General features: G+C 42.5%; 1 long non-coding RNA gene across 10 annotated transcripts; it reads right to left on the reverse strand.

Annotated features, from left to right (window-relative positions):
- Positions 1–3750: 3750 nt before the first annotated feature.
- On the reverse strand, positions 3751–5530 carry LOC126991336 (uncharacterized). 10 transcript variants are annotated; one of them, XR_007745424.1, is made up of 7 exons: positions 5404–5530; positions 5209–5338; positions 5076–5143; positions 4940–5007; positions 4804–4871; positions 4597–4738; positions 3751–4460 (listed from the first exon to the last, which is right to left on the reverse strand). It is a non-coding gene; the product is annotated as an uncharacterized LOC126991336 (long non-coding RNA). The 10 variants fall into 10 exon arrangements; XR_007745425.1 differs by lacking the exon at positions 4940–5007; XR_007745427.1 differs by lacking the exon at positions 4804–4871.
- Between the last annotated feature and the right edge of the window lie 1004 nt (positions 5531–6534).

Raw genomic sequence — 6534 nt, forward strand, 5'->3', positions numbered from 1 at the left:
ATGGCAATAGTCAGTGAATGGAACTATGACAAAGGTTCAGATACACTGTATAAACCTCATAAAAGGGTTTTGGTGTTTATGGTTAGGGGGCTGGTAGGAGATGGAAACAGCCTATTTATTATGACTTTGATGTCTCATATTCCAAAGATGTATTGTTTAATTTAATCAGGCAAATAGAAGAAGCTGGCTATCCAGTAGTTGCCATTGTGCATGATATGGGGCCGACGAATTTGCGCATTTGGAAAGATTTTAATATTGATCCGATGCAAGGAAAGTGTTCATTTAAAAACCCATACTCTGATAGGGAAGTTTTCATTTTAGCAGATGTTCCTCACATAATGAAACTAATAAGAAATAATTTTATTGATTCAAGCTTCATTCTTCACACTGGAGAACGTGTTTCTGACTGTGCCATTAGGGAGATGATGTCAATGCAGAAGACAGAGCTTTCCTTGGCCCATAGAATAAATGAAATACACTTAAATGTTCAGGGTCAACAGAGACAACGCGTAAAATATGCTACTCAGCTTTTGTCTGAAAGTTGTTCAAAGGCACTACTGTTTCTTGGGGAAAGAGGTTTTCTAAAGAGTTGTAATTTTAAAGAAACAGCAGATTTCCTGGCCCTTGTTGACAAATGGTTTGATGTTATGAATTCTTCTCAGAAATTTGGGGACAAACTGTCACGTAATGCTTTTGGAATTAACTTGGATGAACAAAGGAAAACACTACAGAACATGATGTATATTACAAGAACAATGAAAGTTGACAATTCACGAAGGAAAGGCTTATATCAGTTTCAAAAAGGGATATTGTTATCCTCATTTTCTTTGATAGGCCTAAGTCAAATGCTCTCACAAGTATTTGGTATTTCCTACATAATGACTAGGAAGCTGAATCAGGATTGCCTAGAACATTTCTTTGGGTGCATAAGACAAATGGAAGGCACTTATGAGCACCCAAATTGTATCACATTCAAACATCGTTTAAAGAAGTTACTTCTAGGGAAAGAGGCAAAGTTACTCGCCCCCAAAACCTGTTGTAATGAAGAAGAATTTGAGCCCTTTGCATCTGTAAGGTTTTATGCTGGCAAAGGAAACTCAAATGAAGACCTTTCTTACGATCAGTCCGCGTTGTCCCAAGAACTCTGTTTAACTGCAATGATTTTTAAAGATATAGAGTTGGATGAAAATGAAGTTGAAGAATATCAAGATGAGAAAGACAGTAGTTTGTTGAGTGATGAAAATACGCCACAAAATGTAATGGAAGAGGAATCACTAATGTATATAGGAGGGTATATTGTAAAAAAATATAAACACAAGTATCCTCATTTGGGAAACAAGGCTATTAACAGAGAAGCTAACTCTCTACAGCCATCATGGATTGATGTAAAAAACAGTGGTGGCCTTTATTTCCCTTCAGATTATTTTATGCTAGACTTAAAGGTAATGAGAAATAAATTTAAGGCAATGCATGGCTCAGGTCTTATTGCAGGAAAGAGATGTGTGCAAAATATTGTTGAAGAACTCAAAACATCTGTGCAAAATGTTCCTCAAGATGTCATTGTTTTTTTTGCTAAAATATCAGTTTATTTCAGAATGAGACAATTAAACAGAAATCTAAGAATGGAGAGGAAAAAAGCAAATATCTGTAGGAATGAAGACAAAAAAATAAAAAATTTTTTTTAAATAAAACACCTGTTCATATGGTATCTTTACCATATTTTTTTTCACCCTTGGTAACTATGATCCTTATTGGTTATTAGTTATCTTCAAAACCATATAATTATAATTATTATTTGTATTAGTATTTTTATATTTTTCATTCCAGAGTCAGTTGCATTGTAAAACTATAGGCTAATGTATTATTTTTCATTAAAATATTTACCACTGACCATTACATGTATTAATCTATAACCAAACTATTAAAAGGTATTGGGTAGTAATATATATATATATATATATATATATATATATATAAATACATATATATCTATATATATATATATATATATATATCTATATATATATATATATATATATATATATATATATATATATATATATATATATATATATATATATATATATATATATATATATAAATAAATACATATATATATATATTCAGTTGGATAAATACTTATATGCATAAAATTGCTTTTAATATAATCGCACATTCAGAAACTGTTGAGTAAATTAAAAAAATGAGTGAGTGAGCGAACGTGGGCCAGAGCGGGCAGGGCAGCAGTATCACCCATCCATACCTCACGCCGGTCAATCCATGACTGAGGCACACACGACACGAGCGCCGTCAAGCGGTCAACAAACGAGGTGAAGCGAGCTGGGATGCTCTGACGTGGTGCGCAGGAATGTCTAAAACCGTACCTCTGGCTGGCTGACCCGTCTTTTCTTTGGATCCTGCCCTACACTACCTCACCCGCCACGTTGGGTTTCTCCTCCTCCTCCTCCTCCTCTTCCTCCTTCTCCTCCTTTTCCTCCCTCTCGCTAGCTCCCCTTTCTTGACCTCTACCTCGTCTTCTTTTTCCTTTGCTATTTTATCCTCCTCCTCCTCCTCACGCGTGGGTCAGTGAAATGGGTATGCCTGGGAAAGGTAAACTGAGGTAACCTGCGTGTCACAATCGATCCTGTGTCGCCGGCTGAGGGGGTCTGCTGTTACCTGCGCGGGGTCACGGGCCAAACGAGGAGCGCGCCGGGGTAATGCGTAGGTTGAATGTAGGGAAGTGAGCCAGTCATGTATTAGCACAGGTATGAAGGGGTATACAGTAAGGTTAGGCTAGGAAGGTTAGGTTAGGTTAGGTGTGGGTTTTATGGTTAAGGGGAGATTGTGTGCTGATAGCGGAGACAGTAACAGGAGGAGGCAGGCAGATGTAGAAGAAGTCACCCAACCAGCCAGGTATTAGTACAGGTGTGAAGGGGGTATACAGGAAGGTTAGGTTAGGTTAGGTGTGGGTTTTATGGGGGAGGGAAGATTTGTGCTTATAGCGGAGAGAGTAACAGGAGGGGAGGCAGGCAGAGGTAGAAGGAGTCACCCAACCAGCCAGGCATTAGTACAGGTGTGAAGGGGGTATACAGGAAGGTTAGGTTAGGTTAGGTGTGGGTTTTATGGGGGAGCGTAGATTGTGTGCTGATAGCGGAGACAGTAGCAGGAGGGGAGGCAGGCAGAGGTAGAATGAGTCACCCAACCAGTCAGGTATTAGTACAGGTGTGAATGGGGTTTAAGGGCCATATTCTTAAACGTAAAAGAACATAAGAACGTAAGGAGTCTGCAAGAGGCCGGTTAGTCTCTACAAGGCAGCTCCTGTAAGTCTAATCCCACCTTACCTCACTATCCATGTTAGATCGTTAAGTGGTTTGTTAGTTTGTTTGTTAATGGGTAGTCAAACAGCTGTATTACCGTTAGTTAGGTAGGTTAGTTAAATAGATAGTTTGATAGTTAGTTAAGCAGTTAGAGTCAGTTAGTTAATTTTACTATATTCTGTATTTATTTATTTATTTGTTTATATATTTTTTTTCTTTTTCCTTTCTTTCTTTTCTTTTTTTCTATTTGTTTTCTTTTTCTTTTCTTTTTCTTTCTTTTTTCCTTTGTGTTTTCTTGCTGTTGGTTTTCTTTTTTGGTGTTCTTTTTTGGTGTTCTTTTTTCCTATCATCCTTTTGTTGATGTTCGTTGGTCTGGGTGAGCCGCTTTCCTCCCAGAAGAGACCCACCCATAATTTTGGAGATGTTGTTAGGGCCGAAAGGTGGATGATGTTTGTTTTATTTTATTTTCTTGATGTCGTGTTTTTCGTTCTTTTTATTGCTTTTGTTTTCTTTTTCGATGTTTTCCTGTTCTTTTTCTTTTTACTTCTTTTTGATGTTTTTTGTTGTTATTTTTTTCCCATCATCCTTTTGTTGATGTTCCTTGGTCTGGATGAGCCGCTTTCCTCCCAGAAGAGACCCATCCATAATTTTGGTGATGTTGTTTGGGGCCGAAAGGTGGATGATGTTTCTTTGTATTTCTCTTTTCTCGATGTTGCTCATTTATTTCTGTTGCTTTTCTTTTTCGATGTTTTTTCTGTTCTTTTTCCATATTTTTTTGGTGTTCTTTTCTATATCATCCCTTGTTGATGTTCTTTGGTCTGGGTGAGCCGCTTTCTCCCCAGAAGAGACCCACCCATAATTTTGGCGATGTTAGGGCCTAAAGGTGGATGATCTTTTTGTTTCTTTTCTTGATGTTTCGTTTCTGTATTTTCCATTTTTCTGGTGTTCTTTTTTATTTTCCTTTTCTTTGGTGTTCCCATCGCGTGGATTGTCTACGACAGTATAACGAGCACCACAAGCCCGGGTTTATTTAGAGTTTGCTCTCCTAGGCAGACTGCCTACCACGGCTGACGACCTCCACCTGCCCGGGTTTATTGTTCGGAGTTTGCTCTCCTAGGTGAATTGCCTACCACGGCTGACGACCTCCACCTGCCCGGGTTTATTGTTCGGAGTTTGCTCTCCTAGGCAGACTGCCTACCACGGCTGACGAGCTCCACCTGCCCGGGTTTATTGTTCGGAGTTTGCTCTCCTAGGCAGATTGCCTACCACGGCTGACGACCTCCACCTGCCCGGGTTTATTGTTCGGAGTTTGCTCTCCTAGGCAGATTGCCTACCACGGCTGACGAGCTCCACCTGCCCGGGTTTATTGTTCGGAGTTTGCTCTCCTAGGCAGATTGCCTACCACGGCTGACGAGCTCCACCTGCCCGGGTTTATTTAGAGTTTGCTATCCTAGGCAGATTGCCTACCACGGCTGACGAGCTCCACCTGCCCGGGTTTGTTGTTCGGAGTTTGCTCTCCTAGGCAGATTGCCTACCACGGCTGACGAGCTCCACCTGCCCGGGTTTGTTGTTCGGAGTTTGCTCTCCTAGGTGTATTGCCTACCACGGCTGACGAGCTCCACCTGCCCGGGTTTGTTGTTCGGAGTTTGCTCTCCTAGGTGAATTGCCTACCACGGCTAACGAGCTCCACCTGCCCGGGTTTGTTGTTCGGAGTTTGCTCTCCTAGGTGAATTGCCTCCCACGGCTAACGAGCTCCACCTGCCCGGGTTTGTTGTTCGGAGTTTGCTCTCCTAGGTGAATTGCCTACCACGGCTAACGAGCCTCACCTGCCCGGGTTTGTTTAGAGTTTGCTCTCCTAGGTGAACTGCCTCCCACGGCTAACGAGCCTCACCTGCCCGGGTTTGTTTAGAGTTTGCTCTCCTAGGTGAATTGCCTACCACGGCTAACGAGCCTCACCTGCCCGGGTTTGTTTAGAGTTTGCTCTCCTAGGTGAATTGCCTACCACGGCTAACGAGCCTCACCTGCCCGGGTTTGTTTAGAGTTTGCTCTCCTAGGTGAACTGCCTCCCACGGCTAACGAGCCTCACCTGCCCGGGTTTGTTTAGAGTTTGCTCTCCTAGGTGAATTGCCTACCACGGCTAACGACCTCCACCTGCCCGGGTTTGTTTAGAGTTTGCTCTCCTAGGCAGATTGCCTACCACGGCTAACGAGCTCCACCTGCCCGGGTTTGTAGCCGGAAGATCTCCGGCACCTCCGTCGGGGCCCGGAGGGACGCCGAGGAGCCCTGCCTGGAGCCCTCCATTCCTGCCATGCTCGCCAGGGAGACCTTGGTCTCGCTGGCACTCCACACCCCCGCCGAGGCGAGGATGCAAGAACTCGCTTCTTAAAACTACCAGACTGGATTATAAAATTAATCATAATTACTGTGAAGGCGCCGGTCACCGCGTTTATCGGTTCAGGGATGGAAGACCGACGGGCCTGGGAAACGCGCACAAGCATCCAAAGGAATCCTCGCGACGGCTTGCGACGCAGCATCCATTTCCCTTTTCTTTCTCATTCCAATTTTTCTTTTTTATTATATTTTCCTTCTCTGATTGATTGATGGATTGATTTTACTTGGTAGGAATCTGCTCACCAATTAACACCATTCAGGTGTACATTGCACCCACACACCTGCCGAGAGAAAACACCAGTGAGAGTGCTGACGCTCACGAGGACGGCCCGCTAGAGTTTCCTAACATTCGCATCGGGGCCCACTTCTCTTTAGTCGTCTGTCTCTTTATTTTTCTCTTCTCTATTTCATTCTATTTCTCCCTTTCTTTCATCCTTGCTCTCCATCTATGAATTTATTTATTTAATTCTCTCCGTCTCTCTCTCTCTCTCTCTCTCTCTCTCTCTCTCTCTCTCTCTCACACACACACACACACACACACAGCTTTCGTAGGCGTTGTGGGTATTGCCAGGGGTAGTTTAATGACCCTGGTGGTAGTCTGACCTCCTATCTGTACTATGGACCTAAAAAAAACACTCATGAGAATCAGACTGATCTGCTTTGACCTCTGTGGAAAAAGTTGGTATGAGAGACAGAAGCGTCTGAGAATACCGGCCTAGGAGTTGTCATGTATAAGTCGAGTGTCCTCTTGTTGGGTTAAGGATATGCACTGTTAATTATTTATTAATGTATTGGCATCACAGGAGGCGGCTCAAAGACAAAACAA

The sequence above is a fragment of the Eriocheir sinensis genome, unplaced genomic scaffold, assembly GCF_024679095.1.
Source record: "Eriocheir sinensis breed Jianghai 21 unplaced genomic scaffold, ASM2467909v1 Scaffold261, whole genome shotgun sequence".
Lineage (NCBI taxonomy): Eukaryota > Metazoa > Arthropoda > Malacostraca > Decapoda > Varunidae > Eriocheir > Eriocheir sinensis.